Source organism: Lagopus leucura, unplaced genomic scaffold (genome assembly GCF_019238085.1).
Source record: "Lagopus leucura isolate 7727_CA_CO unplaced genomic scaffold, USGS_WTPT01 Super-Scaffold_100001, whole genome shotgun sequence".
Lineage (NCBI taxonomy): Eukaryota > Metazoa > Chordata > Aves > Galliformes > Phasianidae > Lagopus > Lagopus leucura.
Window position 1 is genome coordinate 20542234 of NW_024962262.1, and position 21251 is coordinate 20563484.

At 37.8% G+C, this 21251-nt stretch overlaps 1 long non-coding RNA gene across 1 annotated transcript; it reads left to right on the forward strand.

Annotated features, from left to right (window-relative positions):
* The first annotated feature begins 14296 nt into the window (after window positions 1–14296).
* LOC122177323 lies at window positions 14297–17111 on the forward strand. Its single transcript, XR_006178052.1, has 3 exons — window positions 14297–14323; window positions 16249–16322; window positions 17010–17111. It is a non-coding gene; the product is annotated as an uncharacterized LOC122177323 (long non-coding RNA).
* Window positions 17112–21251: the final 4140 nt, after the last annotated feature.

Consider the following 21251-nt stretch of genomic DNA (forward strand, 5'->3'; position numbering starts at 1 on the left):
TGGTGTATCTGCCACTACATTCAATTTGGTATAATCAGTATACTTGCTGAGGGTGCACTCAGTGTCTTCATTCAGGTCACTGATGAGTAAGTTTAACAAGACAGGTCCCAGTACTCATCCCTGGGGAACGCTACCAGCTACAAGCCTCCAACCAAACTCAGTAATATTGATCACAACTCTGAGTTCTTTCAGTCATTTCTTAATCTGCCTCACTGTCTACTCATCTAACTCACATCTTCTGAGTTTACTTATGAGGATATTATGGGAGACATTGTCAAAAGCCTTGCTGAAGTTCAGGTAGACAACATCCACTGCTCTCATCTCATATCTCATCTCATCTCATCTCATCTCATCTCATCTCATCTCATCTCATCTATTCAGCCACTCATTCTGTTATAGAAGGCTATCAGTTTGGTTAAGCATGATTTCTCTTTGGTGAAACAATATTGACTCCATGTCACAGAGTTATCTAGATCAATCTATGCCCGTGACAGGAGGGCAGTAGGCACGTGGGCCCCCTGGCCCCAAAAATGGGGGAAAATGGGAAGCGCAGGGAGATGGGAGCTGTGCTCAAAAACAGAACAGTGACAACAATCTAAGGAGGAAAACTTAATTTTATTAAATATGATATCAGAATGCAAGATAACACAATATAATACAATCTAATTGAAATTGAGGCTAATAAATCAAATAAAATTAGAGAGAGAGCGTCCAAAAACTGAAACACCTACTTTGAACTGAAGGTGCATAGCTTGGAAGTACATACTGCCAGGGAGTGAGCGAGAGAGAGAGCTCGAGTCAGAGAGTGAGATCCTGTCACATCTTCCTGTGACTTATCTTCCTCTCTGACTGTGAAGTCCTCTGGGATATGTAGTTCTTCTTTTCTTCTGGGATCCAGAAAGTTGTCATTCCATGGAACTGGAGTATTAACTCTTTAATTACCTGTATTTTACATGATGTTATGAAGTGGAATACCGATAGCAAAATAAAAAACCATGACATTCTACTTTACCATTTTCTTGTTCTTCATATGCTTAGAGATGGCTTCCAAGATGGGCTTTCCTGGGATGGAGGTAAGACTGACTATAGCTTTATTGGTTCTCTTTTTTGCCATTTTTGAAGACAGGAGTGGCATTAGTCTTCTTATAATAGTCAGCTATTCTGTTCCCAGTGACCTTTTAAAGTTGATAGATATTGGCCTAGCAATAACACTGTCAGTTCCCTTAGCAGTCATGGGTGCATCACACTGGTGCGCATGGACTTCTGTGACTTGTTTGCCCAAATGATTTTTAACTCAAGTATCTTCCACTTCCAGAAAGTCTTCCTTGACTTCCTCCCTGGTCTCCAGGGTCTACAGTTCCAGAAGGCTTGTCTCATGAGTAAAGACTGAAGAAAAGAAGGTATTTAAAAACTCTGCTTTCTCAAAATTCTTCATCACTGAGGCTTCTGCTCCATTCAGTAACAGGTCTACATTCTTTCTAGTCTTCCTTTTGCTCCTGGCATATTTGCAGAAGCCCTTCTCGTGGTCCTTTACACCCCCTGCCAAATTAAATTCCCAATGAGCCTTACCTTTCTTGTCACGTCCCTGCATAGACTGACATTCCTTTATTCCTTCCATGTGACTTGTCTCTTTTTTCACATTCTGCACACTTCTTTCTTCTGTTCATGTTTTCTTGTGATCTCCTTGCTCATCCATGCAGGTGTTCTTCCTTCTTTACTAGACTTCTTACTAGTATGAACACCTTGAGTCTGGAAGATGAGATGCTTGAATACTGACCAGCTCTCTAGGATTTTTCTTCATTCCAGGACATGATACAACTAGGTTTCCTCAAGTATGTTCCTGAAGAGGCTAATGTTAGCTCTCCTAAACTACAGAGTTGCTATTCTCATTGTTTCTTTGCGTCTTGCCTGCAGGGTCCCAGAGCTCTACCATCTCACGATCACTGTAGCTAAGGCTATACTCAAATTTCACATCTCCAGCCAGTCCATTCTTATTTGTTAGCACAAGGTTCAGAAACACATTTTTTTTCCTTGTTAACTCCTCCATCACCTTTGTCAAAAAGCTTTCATCGATCCCCTAACAGAATATCTTGGACTACTTGTACCTGGCTATGAAATCTTTCCAGCAGAGAGCAAAAGAGCACAGGTGCACTTTATCCCCCAGAATAAGAAATCAAGCAGATAAGGCAGGAAACTGGCATGGCTGAGGGAGAACCTGCTGGTTAAACTGAGGGATAAGAAGGAAGTGTCCAGGCAATGGAAGCAGGGATGAATGGTGTGGGAAGAATACAGGGATGCCATCTGGACATGGAGAGAGATCAGGAAAGCCAAGGCACAGATGGAACTGCACTTGGAAAGGGATGTGAAAAAAATAACAGAAAGGGATTCTACAGATAAATTGATAAGAAGAAACAGGCAAAGGAGAATGTACCTCTTCTGATAAATGAGAAGAGTAGAACTGTCATTAGGAGACATGGAAAAGCTGGAGTTACTCAATGAGTTTTTTGTCTTGATCTTTACTGGCAGTCAAGCTTCCCACACCACTCATGTCTCTGGGCAGGGATCAGGGAGAGCAAAAATCCTTTTCACAGTACAATAAGAGCAAGTCTGTGGCAGTCTTGTGACATTGAATGTGTATGAGTCTATGACATACACCCCAAGATCCTGAAGGAACTAGATGATGTGGTTTCCAAGATATTCTCTATCATATTTGAAAAGTCTTGACTGTCAAGCAAAATCCTTGGTGAGGATTTTGGGAAAAATTGGAAACATCACTCTCATTTTCAAGTAAGGGAGAAAGGAAGACCTTTGGAACTATAGGTTGGTGAGCCTCGTGTCTGCGTCTTTGAAGATTATGGAATAAATCCTCCTGAAAGAGATATTAAGAAATATGAAACAGCCATCATGGCCCTTGGTGAGGGCAGATCATGCCTAACCAATCTGGAGTGATGGCATCAGTGGACAAAGGAAATGCAACTCGTGTTGTCTATCTGGACTTGTGCAATGACTTTGGCATCGTCCTGCACCCCATCTTTAACTCTAAATTAGAAAGACATGGATTTGAAGATTGGACTGTTTGGTGGATAAGGAATTAGTTGGATGGTCATAGCTAGAGGGTTGTAGTCAATGGCTCTATGTCTAGACAGAAGCAAGTCAGGAGCTGTGTCCACCAGGTGTCCATCTTGGGACTGATACTCTTTATCAATGACATAGATGGGGGGATTAAGTGTACCTAAGGCAAGTTTGCAGACAGCACCAACCTGAGTGGTGCAGTTGGCATAGTAGAAGGAAATGATACCATCCAGAGGAATCTGGACAGGATTAAAAAGTGGAGCCATGTGAATCTAAAGAAGTTCAAAAAGGCTAAATGCAAGTCATTGCACTTGGATCGGGACAATCCCTGATATGCGTATAGAAAAGAACCTCTTGAGAGCAGCCCTGAGGAAAAAAAAAAAACAAACAAACAAAAAAAAACTTTGGAGTTCTGGTGGACAAAAAGCTGGATATGAACCAATAACGTACACTTATAGCCTGAAAGGCCTTTTGTGTCCTGTGCAGCATCCAAAAAAAAAAAAAAAAAAAAAAAAAAGGATGGCTACAGGGCAAGGGAGGAGTACTGTATCCAGTACTTGAAGGGAGCATATTAGTAGGAGGGGGACAGAATTATGTTATTTGATCATGGTAGAATAAAGGGGAATGTCTTTAAACTAAAAGAGATGAAATTTACATTAGATGTTAGAAATCAATTTCTTACTCAGTCACTGGTGAGGCACTGGAATGGACGGCCAGAGAATTTTGTCATGTTGGCCCACAATGTCAAAGGCAGATGTTGGTGGTATGGCAGTAGAAACTGAACCTTCCCACCAATATTCCATTACAGTTTGTTGCTATGCAATAGATGGCAGCAGAGGTACAATCTGACAGAATGGTGTTCGATGTGGAAGTGTGTGTAAAGCACAAGTGTGTAACTGAATTACTTCATGCAAGAAAAATTGCTCCCATTGACATTCATCAACACTTGCTGAACATTCATGAGGACAAAACAGTAGATGTGTGTACAGAGAGGTGGTGGGTGGTGCATTTCAGCAGTGGCAGCAACAACAGCAGGTCAACTCTGCTGGTACAGCTTTTTACAAGCATAGCATTCAGACTTTTGTTCATCACTCTTGAAAAACACAGTTAATGATGGTGACTATGCTGAGAAACAGAGTTCTGTAGCTGAGAATTTGTTCTATTAAACAGTGTAATTATGCTTTTCTACCTGTTGTAATTTCCAGGGGAAAAAAATAGGAGGCATTAGTTCTGGAACAACCTAGTTAAATCCTTTGATATAAGAAAAAAAAAGTATTTAAAAATCTTGTTGAAAACTAAGATACAAAATCTAAAAAATCTAATTTACTTGCCAGCATATTTGCTGAAAGGGAGCATTTTTTCTCTTGGTTGTTTAATTATCATATTTTATATGCAGTAAAATTTTTTGCGTTGTTGAGTAGTGTTTGTTTTTATTCTCAATGAAAAATAAATCTTTCAGAAATGATTAACAAACACTATTGTTTTCAGAAGGCCACATTATTTCTTTTTTTTGAAGCATATGTGTCACATTTTGATGCATCTTGTCAGGTTTAATCAATCAAATTGATGCATGTGAGACATGATCCAATTTCACATGATAAGAATTACTTCATTTGACATACCAGCATGTGACATTTGAGGTCAAAGTAAAAACAGCAAACAAACAAAAACTTTGCAGTGTATTAATAGATTTTAAGAATAAAGCACTAACTTTGTAAAGTCAGGTATTTTGTTCAGAACTGAAATGCTTGAATTTTAAATATTTGTGATATTTAAGTGGCCAAGTTGGATTTCCTGTGATTATAAATATATCCAGCTAGAAATTGAATGCTCGAAGCACATTTATTTTGGTTTGATAATTCATCTGTAAAGACTGACAGAGCAACTTGATGTAAAGAATGAGAATATGTTTGCCTGTTTTTTAAAGACTGAATTGAGAAAGCACTAAAGTGTACAGTACTGGATGTTATTTCAAAAGCATTCTCTATCCTTTCATGTATATTTTATGAAAAAGCAATTGAATAACTGATGCAGAACTGATTTATTCTTATTTTTACAATATGTGTCTATATATTTCACAGAATCACAGAATTGTAGAGGTTGAAAGGAACCTCTGGAGATCATCTAGTTCAGCTCTCCTGATAAAGCAGGCTCCGTAGAACACATAACATGGGAAAGCATCCAGAGGGTTTTAAATGTCTCCAGAGAGGGAAACTTCACAACCTGGGTAGTGTGTTTGAATGCTCTTTCACCCTCAAAGTAAAACAGCTTTTTCTCATGTTCATAAGGAACTTCCTGTGTTCCATTTTGTGCTCAATGCCACACTTGATTTTAGTTCTGTGACATATATTAATAGGCAGCAACTAAACATGCAAAATAGACAGGGAAATTAAGTTGGTTAATGATTTAATGCAGCTCAAGTTGAAAGCAATGATTAATTTGTTTATTATTATTTACATTTTCATCCTCACTGAGACAGTGAGAAAACCATGACAATGTATAAGTCTCCGTTGTTTGAATTTTCACACTACTGTGTCTTGTATGAACAAAAAAACTTAAAGCTTATTTTGGCTTTATCATTGGAAAGATAAAAGAAGATAATTACTGGGAAAATAAAGTCTTTTAATACTACCCTGTGGAGACTTCTGAACATGAGCCGACAGTGTGCCCAGGTGGCCAAGAAGGCCAATGGCATCCTGGCTTGCATCAGAAACAGTGTTGCAAGCAGGAGCAGAGAGGTGATTGTTCCCCTATATTCAGCACTCGTGAGGCCGCACCTCGAGTACTGTGTCCAGTTTTGGGCCCCTCACTGCAAGAAAGATATTGAGGCCCTGGAACGTGTTCAAAGAAGGGCAACAAAGCTGGTGAGGGGTCTGGAACACAGGCCATATGAGGAGAGGCTGAAGGAGCTGGGAATGTTCAGCCTGGAGAAGAGGAGGCTCAGGGGAGACCTTATTGCTCTCTATAACTTCCTGAAGGGAGGTTGTAGTGAGCTGGGGGTCGGCCTCTTCTCTCGTGTCATTAGTGATAGGACCAGGGGGAATGGTTTCAAGCTACGGCAGAGGAGATTCAGGCTGGACATGAGGAAGTATTACTTTTCAGAAAGGGTGGTCAGGCACTGGAATGGACTGCCCAGGGAGGTGGTGGAATCACCGACCCTGGGGGTGTTCAAGGAAAGGCTGGATGTTGTGTTGAGGGACATGGTTTAGTAGGAGCTATTGGGAATAGGTGAACGGTTGGACTGGGTGATCTTTTAGGTCTTTTCCAACCTTAGTGATTCTATGATTCTATGATTCTATGACCTGGAAAGCTGAAGCAAGACAGAAGAGGGCTAACATGGATAGTATAGCAAGGAAGTCATTTTGACTTAGTGTTAGTCCCAGAATAAACTGGTTCTCAAACACAGATAAAGGTGAGATTTTATACATTAATATACCCAGTTGGTACTTGATTCATAGCAAAACAAACAAACATACTTTTGAGGAGCAAAAATACAAGTTACTCCTTGTTGGCTTGTTTATATCAGATTTTAATATGTTTCATGTGAATGAACTTACCATTACTGTTCTTCATCATCTGCTTTATAGATACAAAATTTCACCTTCAGATATGATGTGATAAACTAATAGTTTATGAAGTGCTCAGTGTCTCAAATTCTATTTGATTTAATCAACATGTTTTTATGAAGTTCTTTTTCAGACTGAACTACAAGGAATTCTGGAACTGCACTGCTATCAGTGCTCCTGGAAAATGTTTTTATGTAAAATATCACTCTCTAAGTGATACTATTTTTATTTATTATTATTGTTATTATTATTATTTTCTATACTTCTAATATGACAGAGAAGTAGCAACTAAAAAATAAGGAATTTGTTAATCTGATGTGAGTTAAGACCTAAAATAAAATGAAAATTATTTTTTCTGTTCATTTATTTTTAGTTCTGAATGTGATGCTCCAAATACCTGTTACCCAGGAATGCAAGGATTCAGTCTCTAAGATCCTTTCCAACCCTAGCCATTCTATGAATACTACATAAGCGATACACTTCCATCATAGGTCTTAAAGATACTCTGGAGAGATCAGCTAACAATTTGTAGGAAAGATCTATAGATAACAACTTTGACTCATAGCTCAAGAATGTCTTAAATATAAATCGGAAAAATAACAGCCAAAACAGCATCATCAACAGCAAAGAAAAAAACCCAAAATTACTTATTTGATTTCTCATTATTCTATTTCTCATTGCTCTGCTGCAGTGGTACTGTACTAGATATGGGTGCCCAGATGCAGGCAGTAGAAGTCTGCAGCAGGATGCCTCAGTGAGGATATGTTGGGGCTGCTGGCTCCAGTGGCCCCACTTCACCAGTCAAGCAGCCTCAGTAATGGTGACTTATGGAAAGTGTATTTAAGGAAGGGCAAAAAATGCTGGGCAGGCATTGGAAAGGTTAAGAAAGTGTGACAAAGAGCAATGCAATATCATAACATCAGAACAATAGGCCGAGAAACATCCACACCAGAGCAGTAGTTTACTCCTGATGAAAGTATGTTCCATGGACAGCCCACGCCAGAGCAGATGACAAGTGTCAGAATGAAGAAGCAGCAGAGAGAAACACTTAAAGAGTGGCCATGACCTCCTTCCCCTAATTGCTTGAGGTAAGGGAAGATGAACTGAAGGAATGAAATTTAAACATGAAAAGGACAGTGGGAAGTGTCTTTGTTAATGTTTGTGATGTTTCAAATTACCCTAATTAATAATTAAAATTTATTTTATTTTAAAGTAAATGAAATTATTTTTCCCTAGTTGAATCTTTTTCATCCACGATGGCAATTGTTATCTCTCTGTCTTTATATTGATACATGAGTCTTCTCATCTTGTTCTCTCCCTCTTTTCCAATGAAGAGGGTGAGTGGCTGGATGAGCATTTGTTTGCTAGTGCTAACCTCTTGTAGATACCCATAATACTTTTGTTAATTTAGGGTATAGGAAATACATACGTAGGGATAAATTATAACCTTTTCTTTGTCCACTTTTAGCGTTTTGATGAAAAAGGAAGGAGATGAAAGAGTCTTATGTTATTTTCACAATTGCAAAGAGAAGCATTAACCTGAGGAAGAAAGGCTAAATACATTCTAATTAATAATGAGGATTTATGTCTGAAAGAGTGAAAAATGTTCAGAACAGTGGTACCTACTGTCATTTGAATGATCAAGTTACACAATTCTCAGCAAGGTATGGTTATTATTCTGTACTACAATATGGTGTATATGAATTACTTAAATTAATATATATGACTATTAAAATATCAAAAAAAATTTGACACGAAAAAATTCTTACATAAAATTATTTTAATCAGCGGGTAATGGATTGGGGTGCTGAATTTTAAAATTAGTAGGATAATTATTTCTCTATTGAAAATTAATAGATAAAAATCAAAACATGCAACAGTCATACTGGAATGAATAAGTGGAGCAGTCCATGCAAAGTTAATAGGGATAATCTGTGTCTCAGTCTATCCAGCTCAGAACTATATTACTCTTGGACTACAGCTTACAATAGCAAAATTGTAATTAAAATGTGATAGCATGCAATTGTCAATGAATATTCATAGTTAAAATGCTAGATATTTTTTTCTTTCTAGTTTTAAACATTATATTTCCTTTTTCCATCCAAATGCTACTTTCAAAAGGTATCCCATATTTCATTACTGCTTCAGTTACATAATTCAGTTTTGGAGCCATAATTAAAGGTAGGTTTCCTCATTTTGAGGTTGCTCAAGCATAAATTAAGAAGACTGATGTATTTTCTCCTACAGATGAATCAAAAGGAGATGCACATTTGAAATAGAGACCAAGATTCATTCTTACAGAATATAGAAAAATGGTACTATAATTTGTCTTTTGATAATATTTTAATCTGCTTCTGTTAAAAGCTGGTTGAAAAGATGAGGCTTGATTTTTTATGTCGTTAGCTGAGGTCATTTCTGCAACCTGTTGACAACGTTTTTTACCAGTATAGTCTGAAACAAATTGAGGTCAGTGTACATTTTCTCACAGCCTTGCTCACAGATTTCTTCCATGAACTGCAGAAGGTTTCAATTTACTGAAGCACTGGAGTAGGTAAGATCCAATCAAAGTAAAAGCAAAATCAATAAATGCTCACCTCAGTGGGCTAAATAGTAGTGACATCAGTCAGGGGAAAAACTGTTTGCAGATCCAAAATACAATTGTTCTGTACTGAGAAGAAAATGAAAATGAACCTATGTTATTGTATGACTTGTTTGCTGATATGTATTTAAGATATTTGACAACTAGGATGGATTTTCTATGTTGGAGAGAAGTGTATTTATGTGTTCAAGCAACCACACAGAAATTATAAGAATCCATGGGTGCTAGTTTGAGGTCAGTCCAAATTCTGCTAATTTTAGTAGCATATTTTTGATTGCTTTATCACCTAACATTTAATGGCTGATGTAAGTATATCATACATTTTAAAACATTACGATCAATAAATTATGAATAAAATACTCACGTAAACAGTTATGTGTTTAATTGGATATATGAGTCTAGTAAAAATAATTTTACATTCATAGAAATCAATTGTCTCTGTAAACAAAACTACAAATAATTGTGTATGGTTATTTGGCAAAAAAGAAGCAACAGCCTCACACTTATTCATTTTTTGTGACAGCATTACAATTTACAGGATAAATGTTTTAAAAAGAATAAAACTGTCTTCTATAATTAACAGAATAGTGTTTATGTGCATTCTTATACATAATTTTAATCTTGCTTTTAAGAAAAGTGATTTTATTTTTTAACTGAGTGTCACTTAAACTTCATTTTACTCAGTGCAGCTCTGTTGTGTCAGCATTCATGCAAATTATTTTTCACCTCTCCAGGAATTATTATAAATCAGCATTAACTGTGATTTGCCTTTCATAGCTCTATCAACTATGAAGTTATTTTAAAATAAAAAATAAATAAATAAAAGAGTTTGTGTCTTTATTATTAAAGAAGGAAAGAAGTATAATGTGATCATGCCTTGATGGAGTTTGCGATCTTGAAGAATGCAGGCCAGGCAAAAAGCAGAGCTAGGACCCTGAGCTTTAGCGGAGCAAACTTCTGGCTGCTCAGGGAACTGTTGAGTGGGATCCCCTGGGAAACTGTCCTTAAAGGCATGGGCACAGAACAAAGCTGGCAGCTCTTTAAGGACACTCTTCTGAGAGTGCAACAGCTCTACATCCCCCAGTAGACAAAGTCAAGCAGTGGAGGAAGATGTTCTTTGTGGCTGTGCAAGGACCTGCAGCTTAAACTGAGAGAAAAGAGGGAAAAATACAGAAAGTGGAAGGGTTGTGTAGCCTGGGAGGAATGCAATGCATGTAGATATATGACTAGGAAAGCCAAGGTGCAGATGGAGCTGAACCTGATGAGGGACATGAAAGATAACAAGAAGGGGTTCTACAGGTGCATAGGCAGGAAGAGACAGGTCAAGGGAAATGCTCCCCCTCTGATGAAAGGTAACAGGGAGCTGGCTTCCTCAGAAAGCTGAAGTACTCAATGAGTGCTTTGCCTCAGTCTTCACAGGTGGTCAAGCTTCCCATGTCTGCCAGGATTGTGAGCCTCTAGGTGAGGGTTTGGGGAATGGTTTCTGTCCCACTCTAATGGTGGAACAAGTCCAAGTCCTCTTCATGACATTGAATATGTTTAAGTCAGTGGGGCCGGATGGTATCCATCCTAGGGTTCAGAACGAGCTAGATACAGAAAACCTGACAAGAGCTGGCTTTTGTTTATTTGTGTGTGTCTGTGTATCATAGAATCATAGAACAGGCTGGGTTGAAAAAGACCAAAATGATCATCTAGTTTCAACCTCCCTGCTATATGCAGTATTGCCAACCATTAGATGAGGCTGCCCAGAGACATATCCAGCCTTTCCTTGAATGCCTCCAGGGATGGGACATCCACAACCTCCTTGGGCAACCTGTTCCAGTGTGTCACCACCCTCTGTGTGAAAAACTTCCTCCTATTATCTAACCTAAACCGCCCCATCTCAGTTCAAAACCATTCCCCTTTGTCCTATCAGTATCCACCCTCATAAACTGCCTTCCCCCTCCTGTTTATATGCTCCCTTTAAGTACTGGAAGGCCACAATGAGGTCTCCCCGGACCCTTCTCTTCTCCAAGCTAAAGAAGTCCAGTTCCCTCAACTTTTCTTCATAGAAGAGGTGCTCCACCCCTCTGATCATTTTAAATGGCCCTCCTCTGGACCCATTACAAGAGCTCCATGTGCTTCCTGTACTGGAGGCACTAGGCCTGGACGCAGTACTCAAGGGATGGCCATCAGGGCAAGGGAGATGATTATTTCTCTCTACTCTGCCATGGTGAGGCTCCATCTGGAATAGTGCATCGAGGCCTGAGGTCCCCTGTACAGGAAGGATGAGAAGCTACCGGAGCAGGTCCAGAGAAGAGCCACAAAGATGAACTTGTTTGCAGACAAGTGTTCCACTTGGGTTCTGTATCACGTGTTTTCCACATAATTGGAAAAAACCCGCAGACCCTGGAGAGAATAGAGACAGAAGTAAGGCTGTAGTGAGTTTGGAGAGGAAAAATGCACTTTGAAGTGAGGAATGCCCTGCTGACACTACCTATCAAATCCACTACTGGCATTTTCCTTCTCCTTCTCCTACTCAGTGTTTTGTCTGTCTCTAAACGGTCAGTAAGTAATACTGAACTTGCTAAGGGAATTTCTGCTTGCCGCTTACTAGGGTTATCTAAGTGGATGCCTCTGTGTGTGTGTGTGTGTGTTTGCAAAACAAAACTTGTAACTCTCTATGCTGCCTTGAATGTGTGCATGTTTGCCCCTGCTCCTGAGACATCCTGCCTCTTGGACCCAAACATACCTTTAAGGAATGGTCTGATAGCAATAGAACCAGGGCAAATAATCTGTTCCAGTCCAAGTCATTCTGTATTCTATGAACTATGCGTGACTATTATTATTTTTTTTCATATGATAAATAGATTATCCTCTTTCATCTAAAGGGCGAATTTGGCATGAATCTTACCTGAAACAAATACCATGGCTTGCTTAAAATGCTTTTTACTGTGTCTGCTCAGAAAAATCAGGGAGCAAAGTGGTTGCTGTCAGACTTCATTTATAGTAATGTTCTGACTTTCTTGGGAGTTTCTGAGCATTTGGATTAGAGGAATCAAGGCTTAAAGATCTATGGAAATCTAACATCTAGCTACTCTGGGTCAGGCTGGATAAGGGTCCATCAAGCTCAACGTACTCATTCTAAAATAGTTCAGTAGTAGCTAATTAGGTAAAAAATACTATGAGGGAAAGCATGTGATAGTATTTCCCTGCATTCTCTCCTATCTGAAATATTTCTAATTCATCTTGTAAAGATATGTACAGTGTGGATGAAAGAAATCTGTTTTGATATAGCACAACCAAAATATGAACATCTCCTGAGAAAATGCTATTGAACTTGTGTATGGCTAAACATAATTTAAAATTTTCCATATCTCTACAAACTAAATAAATATTTCTCATCTCCTCTAAAAGCACCAAAAATGTAATTTTGGAGAACATCTTGGAGAATATTATCACACTGACATCACATTGATGACACTAACATATTAATTCATGAAAATTTACAATGTAATTAAAATAACAATTTTATATTATTTTTTTTCTTGATATCCAGATATACCATGAAAATAATATTCGTAAACTAGTTCTACATTTATATATTATTATAATAAAATCATGCTATGTTTCCTAATGAATCTAGCATATTTAGCATATTCAGCAACTCAAGAGATTTGAGACTTTTTAAATATTTAGCATTGATCATAAAATTGCACAGAAAGGATACTGAAATGTATTATGAAAGATCACTTGATTCTCTTTTATCAAAGATGGTATACAACTTGACTATTATAATCAGAGATAAATACATATTCAATTCTTTAAAAATCTATGATCTATGACCTATTTGCTATTATCTTCCTGTTATTTACTGCCGTTATTACGAAGATTTTTCTCAACATTTAACATAAATTTTTCTCCAGCAAAATAAGGACATCTAGTTATTGCCCTTTTCACTGTAGTTTCTGTAGTCTGCCAAATAAAATCACACCAGTGTCTTTGATCTTTCCTCCTAAGATGTATTTCAGTTATTGTTGTAATTGCTATCATTTGTTATCTTCTTTTTGGACTACAACTTTCATTCAAAACAGAAATTTAGGATAGAAAAAAATATAATCTGCATTTAAAGCAGCTGGTTTCCTAAATGATGTTTTCATTTTTCATAAGAATCAACCTCCCTATGTTAATATATGGATCACTGTCATTATCTAAATCTTTCGAGCTGTAGTGTTAATCATTTACTCAAGTTTGGCACAGTACTACTATCAAGTGATGTTACCTTTATCTTGTGAACTTCAAAAAACAATTCTGTAATGTGTTTGCAAACTCTTTTAACTCGATTTCATTAAATTTGTTATCAACAATTTTTAAAATATTCTCTAAATTCTGCCAGCTAGCAGAAATGAAAGTATTGAACAAAACTGCATTCAGACCAGAAAACCTACATATTAACCAATCAAAATACTTACATAATTTCATTCAGCATTATTTTCAATCAGTATTGTAGATGTCTCCGAGGTAACTGTCTTTTCTCTGCTTGGATTTCGAGAATGTTGTATTAGCCACTGTAAGAGCTTTTTTAAAATCAATGCCATTGTTTCATTGTAATCTGCTAAACTAGTTATTCTATCAAAGAAGAATACTTGATGATTGTGTCCTAATTTGTTAATGAGACATGAACATTTTAAAATAGCACACTAAAAATCAATGATTAATATAAAAGACATTGCAGGTAGAAACCAATTTATTCATAACAATTCTTCCTTCTGCCTTTGTCTTGTCAGTGCCACTTAAATATTGATAGCAGCAGTATGCAGACTTAATTTTTCAGTCACAGAACAGTCAGCTACATCATTGAAACACTTTCATAACATAAAATTCTACTACTTTTTTTTCTTTTTGTCTTTTTTTTTAATATTGTATAGGAACTGCTGAATCACAGCCTGAACCTCTGATTGATCACCTGACGTGAGCAATGAGCCAGCCACAGCAGCACAGGTGAATTGCCTTCACTCCACCTCTCCTAGACCCATTTAAGAGCTGACTACCAGTAGGAAAGGATCTCTTTTGGAGATCCCTCTTCTGGAGCTTTGCAGTGAGACTGGTATGTGAATAAGCATTCTATCTTTTCTCTTCTTGTTATTATAACTTGCTTCCCCAAGTTCTCTTATTTCATAATTGTGACATCTTTATATTCATTGTTTATACAAATATTTATATATGTACACATTTGCAAAATTCAGAATGATTTATGCTAAAAAATCTTTTGGAGAGCTAATGAAACCTTAATCATGAAATATGAACTTGTAAAGATTCATTCAATATCATAGTTATTATTTTCTTGTCACACAATGAATAAAAAAAAGTAGTAATTTATGTTTGTTTACTCAAAGTCATTTTGACTTCTAACACACTTGGTAGTGTCCAGTCAGTACTAGTGCCTTTGTAACTTAACTCACAGACTTTCATTCTTCAAGGTTATAAGGGATAGTCACATGATTTGCTTATAGAGTATGATATTTAGCATACAGCTTCAGTGCTATATCTCATTCCACAAACATAAAGAAAACTAGTGAGAACTATTAGTGATAGGTGAGTGGTTGGACTGCATGATCTTGTAGGTCTTTTCCAAACTTGGTGTTTCTGTGATTCTGTGTAAAACTTATGGGGACTCAGAATGCTATTTTTTGAATAAAATTTATATTTTATACAAAATAATTACTGAATTAAAAGTCAGATCATCCAATTCATTGCTATGTTTAAATATATAAAATATCAGATTTAGTCACAAATAAGAAGTTGTATTTTATGTTATTCACAAACAGAATTTCTCATATAAATAAAAATGCTGGTTCCAAAACAAAACAAAAAAAACGCAAACAAAAAACAAACCATCAGGTAAAAAGATTACATACTGTTTCAGGTCACTGCGGATTTTTTTTCCTTCTTTGGTACATTTCCTTTACCAAGGCATGTTCGATTAATTCTTGCAGAATATGTAATTTCTAAGTGTAGAACATATTCAGTTGCTAGAAACAACATTAGAAAGTAAAACAGGTTAGTGTTCACACTTTTTCAAGAGGGAAGATTTTGCTAGCTTAAATGTTTTTGCAGTTATAAACCTTTCAGTGTCTTCCATTATCTTTGTTGTTATTGTTTTTAAGGCTGTGCAGCAAGTATGTCATGACAAACACACTTAAGGTTATAGTCTTGAACACTGTTGTTTATAGAGTTTCTGTTCAGTGAGGAGGATTGCATCTGAGAAGCAAAAATGGTAAATTTGAGAAGTTTTTTTTTTTTGTGGAACATTGCAAAATAAACATAAAACTAGCCAAAAGGCATGTTTGGAAAGATTCAGTGTTGTTTTTTTTTTTGAATGCTACTTAACACAACTTGTATTTTACAACTGCATAATCCATCAAGCAAAAGTAATTTGCTCTTGTATTTTTAATAGATCTATGAAAGAACCCCCCCAAAAAACAATAGAAATAAATAAATAAAAAGTTTTTGTATTAGAGCTAAACTATCATCTGTGTCCGCAGTTTTATTAGAACTTTATTTTCCAGACATTTATGATATAAATTAATGACAGGGTAAAACCTTGAAGGAGTGGCATCTTGGTTTTTTTTTGTATAATTAAGGTCAATCAGTTAATTTCTGGTTGATTAATGCCTTTTTTTTTCTGTAATATTTCAAACAATAGCAAATTAAATACTTGTCTTATTTCAGTCAGGCAAGTTCTAAAATATTATAAAATGTACCATTTTACTGGCGAATGGGGCTGTTGCGTGACAGCTCAAGTATCTTGCTACAGCTGTGAGCTTAAACCTTGCTGTAGAGTGGCTTTGAAACCGAATTTAACAGACCTGTTTTGGGGCAAGAAAAAAGGAGGGAAAAGAATAAAAAGGTACTAAATGTATTGCCTATACGTTCCTACATAGATAATTCTTTTATGCTGCTAGCTTTATATTTTAGTGTGTGACAACCTTGACAAGCCAGGGACTGCCTCCTGAACTCTGTCTTCTCTAGGACGTGAACCTATCATTAAATAAGAGTTCCTGATAGAACTGCAAATCCCATGTGACAATGGACCTCTTTTCAAGGTAACTTTTTTTAACTGATTTAAATTTACTTCTGGCTGACGTATGTGTTACTTAAGCTTATCTACCAAGAACTTCTTCTCTCCAGGAAGAAAATCACTTTAGGTTTATTCTGTCACTTATTTTTCAAGACAGATTCAAAGACTGTCCCAGAAAGTCACAGTATTGCATTGCTTGAAATTAGCAATTTAAAATAGTTCTACAGGTAGTAGTATTTTCCCTAATCCACGTAGGTAATTCATCCTTTCATCACTGAAATGTATTATTTTCAGAGCAAGGTAGTCACACGGTGTATCAGATTAGCTCCTAAAATGGCCACCAAAAAGATAGTTAGGAGATGGCAGAAACAGAGCAGGTATATATAAAATTTCTTCCTAGTATTTTGTTAGCCTTCAATTAATTGCATGTTGATGTTGTTTTTTTCATTATGTATGAACTCCAAATTGATTTATTCTCCATGATTTACACTATCTGCATCTTAGAAACTGCAAATTCTATCTATGTATAATATCCCATAATGAGGAGTTGTACAAATCTGTTATCAGTTATAGTATGAAGAGTCTTTATTGTGCGTTTTTTTCCACAAGATTTTGATTATTAAGATTTACTATATTTTTAGGACAATGGGGGGGGAGTAGGGGCACAGCCTTAATAAAAAAGCCTTCCACCTTTTTATTCTTTCCTTAAAAGAGAAAGTACACAAGCAACTTTCTTCATGATACATGCTTCTGTGCAGAACACTTCTCTTCAAGACTGAAGTCCACTTAGTAGTTCTTATCACGCAAGTCATCACAGAGGAAGCTGTACAATTTTTAAAATCTTCATTAGTCTTCTTTAAACTATCTTCCAGGTATGCTTTTTACTTTTCAATAAAGGCCAGAATTATTCATTCTTTTCAAATGAAAGTAAATGAAAGTTTCACACAGTGGCATAAAGATATTCTTACTATTATTCCATATTTTCTAATATATTTGGGTTGTTGTTGTACCAACATTTTCCTTTTTAAAAATTCAAAAGCATATTTTCCTCCTAAATGTTAATGGAAAGTTGGAATCCATTGTTTTATATAGGAAATTCAAATTATTTTCTTCATGTGCATCTCATAACTCTTACCTACATGTAATGTCATCTAGAATTTATTACCCAGTCACAAGGTTCCTAGCAGTGTCTACTTGGGTGACTGCACATTCAACATGAATCATTGGTTTTGATAGATACGAGTAGAAAAGGTAGAAGCCAACATGTCCACTGGAGTCTGAAAAAGTAATCTGAAAAACTACAGGAAAGAAATAAGCCTTAAACTTCAGCACAAAAATGCTGAAGTTGGCACAATTTTTTTTGCACTTCTTTTTAGGTATTCAATTTACATTAGATGCAGTTACCATTCCTACAGCGCCACAACTGTATTCTCTGTTCTAGAGATGATGCCTAGGCATGAAATTAAATATAATTCCTGTAAAATTGTGTCTAGAAGAAACTGTACTCCTTGCAGCCAAATCACAGAATTGTAGGGGCTGGAAAGGACCTCTGCAGATCACCTAGTTCAAACCCCTGTTGAACCAAGTTCACCAGAGCATTTTATACTGAAAAGCATCCAGGCAGGTTTTGAATATGTCCAGAGAAAAGACTCCACAACTTCTCTGTGTTGCCTGTTTTGATGCTCTGTCACCTTCAAAGTAAAGAAGCTTTTTTTTCTCCTGGGATGCTTACCATCTGGCCCAAGTGCATATTCAGCCTCATGTGGGGTATTGGACTTGGTCTTCTCTTACAACAGGAGTGATTTTTCTCCCCAGACCCCTGCTTAGGAGTTCAGGGACTTGGGAGGTGTGGGAGGCCTAACTGGTAATGAAGACTGAGACAAAGAACTCATTAAGTACCTCAGCCTTCCACATGTTTGAGGAAATCAGCTCTTATACTTTTTTTTTTTTTTTTTTTTTTTCTCCTCAGTCTGACCAACAGGTCTTTGCTCACCCATTCTGGTTTCCTGCCTCATCTAATTTTTTATTCTGGAAGATGGTGAGCTCTTATGCTCTCAGAAAGGCATACTTGAAATGCTTCTAGCTTTGTTCTGTTCCTTCGTCCATAAAGACAGTTTCCCAGGGGTCTCATCCAAGAATCACTTATACCCAAACTTTGCTCTCTCAAAGTTCAGGGTCCTGACTCCATTTTATAAATCAGTCTCTGAGCATTATAAGGTAATTTCTGATATTCTGATTCTGATGTTCTATATTTTTTGTGGAATTTGTATTGACAGCAAGTTAGGCCTATCTCTTCCTGATGTTTCTCTAATATGGCATACGCTAAAGGTGTAGTAATACTTCTCAGGATTTAAGTCCTCTGACACTGAAATTACGGAATAATTTTGTTTTTCTGTTTAATAATCCTGTTTCCTTGACTAAACTATCATTCTTTTGAGGAAAGGCTGAGCAAACTGGGTCTGTTCAGCCTTGAGAAAAGAATACTGAGATCTTTTTAATGTTTATAAATACCTTAAGTGTGGGAGGCAAAGGGATATGGCCAATCTCTTTTCAGAGGATGAGGACTGGACAAGGGGAAACAGCCATAAACTTGAGCATAAGATGTTCCACACAAATATGCAAAAGAAGTTCTTTATGGTGAGGGTGACGGAGCACTGGGACAGGCTGTCCAAGTAGCTTGTGGATTCTCCTTCTCTGGAGACATTAAAGACCCTCCTGGATGCCCACCTGTGCAGTCTGCTGTAGGGACCCTGCTTTGGCAGGGGGGTTGGACTTAATGATCTCTGGAGGTCCCTTCCAGCTCCTACAATTCTGTGATTCTGCTAAATCATGTTCCTGAGCACCACATCCGAATGGTTCTTAAACACATTCAGGAAAGGTGACTCAACCGTCTATCTGGGCAGCCTATTCCAGTGCTCAATGACCCTTTCTGTAAAGAAGTGTTTGCTGATATCCAACCTAAACTTAGCCTGGTGCAACTTCAGGCCATTTACCCTCATCCTGTCACCTGTCACAAGTGAGAAGAGACCAATCCCACTCTTGCTGTAAGCACCTTTCAGGTTTTGGAAAAGAGCAACCAAGTCTCCCCTCAGCCTCCTCTTCCCCAGACTAAACAGCCCTAGATCCTTCAGTCACTCCTCGTTGGGCATGTTTTCACAAGCCTTGTTGCCCTACTTTGGACCTGTTCCAGCACCTCAATGTCCTTTCTGGTTTGAGGTGCCCAAAACTGAAAACAACACTCAAAGTGAGGCCTCACCAATGCCGAGTACAGGGGCAGGATTACTTTCCTAGTCCTGCTCACCACACCATTCCTGATACAAGCCAGGATGCCAATGACTTTCTTGGCCAACTGAGCACACAGCTGGCTCATGTTCAGCTGACTATCCGTTAGTACACCGAGGTCCCTTTCCATCAGGTAGCTTTCCAGATGGAAAGGGACCTTAATGTACTGATGGACAGTTGGCTGAATAAGAGCCAGAAGCGCCCAGGTGGCCAATATCTCCTACAGTGAACTATAAAGCTCAAAAAGTTGGGACACAAACATTACACAGGAATTAAGGTTGAAGCTTTTCAGAACCTACTGAATTTACATTTTGATCAATATGAGGAATTTCTAACTGAATGTCTCCTCTAACCCTAACCCTATTTCTCAGAGGCTAGGCAGACTACCTCTGCTATACTCACCACATTTTAAGAAGTGCCTAAAAAAACCCCAAAAAACAGGTCAGGAAACTTCTTTTTTCCACCTTTTAATTATCATGCTGGAACACATATGGGAAACAGTAGTAATCAATAAGAATTCAATGACAGAAGCCAGATTAACCATGCTTGCATTCTTCGTTCTTCAGGAGACAAAAAGGACAGATCAGAAATATATCTTCCTTCAAAGCTTCTTGTAGCCAGAGTGTTTAATTAAGGCCTTACATAAGGATAAAGAAATATAAACAGATAAGTAATAGCTACATATGCAAAATGACATAAAAAGGTTTTTCAGCTTGTAGGAAAGATCTAGAGGTTAAACTCTCATGGTGTCAATGGTTTACGGGCTGGTTTGGCCCGGTTCCATGATGAGCAGGTTGGCCATGAGCCAGCAGTGTGCCCTTGTGGCCAAGAGGGCTAATGGCATCCTGGGATGCATTAATAAAAAGAGCGTGGCCAGCAGGTCAAGGGAGGTGATCCTCTCCCTCTACTCTGCCCTGGTAAGGCCTCATCTGGAGTACTGCATCCAGTTCTGGGCTCCCCAGGACAAAAAAGACAGGGATCTCTTGGAAAGAGTCCAGCGGAGGGCCACAAAGATGGTGAAGGGCCTGGAGCATCTCTCCTATGAAGAAAGGCTGAGTGAACTGGGTCTGTTCAGCCTTGAGAAAAGAAGACTGAGAGGGGACCTGATCCAGGTCTACAAATATCTAAGGTGTGGGGGGCAGAATGTCAAGGCCGGACTCTTTTCAGTGATGAGCAGAGACAGGACAAGGGGAAACGGCCGGAAACAGCAACATAGGAAGTTCCGCACAAATGTGCGCAAGAACTTCTTTATGGTGAGGGTGACAGAGCACTGGAACAGGCTGCCCAGGGAGGTGGTGGAGTCTCCTTCTCTGGAGATGTTCAAGACCTGCCTGGATGCCTACCTGTGCGACCTGGTGTAGGGAACCTGCTTTGGCAGGGGGGTTGGACTCGATGATCTCTGGAGGCCCCTTCCAACCCCTACAATTCTGTGATTCTGTGATTCTGTGAGTGGGGCAGAGGGATCCACAGATCCACACCTCCAGAAAAAAAGCAAACAGGGGACCCCAAAATAATTAAAACAGCGGCAACAATCTGAGGAGAAACAAACTAATTTACTAAATATAGTATCGGAATGCAAGATAACATACTATAATACAATATAATCAGAATTGAAGCTAATAAATCAAATATAATGAGAATGTCCAAAAGGTGGATAGGCCTCGCCACAATG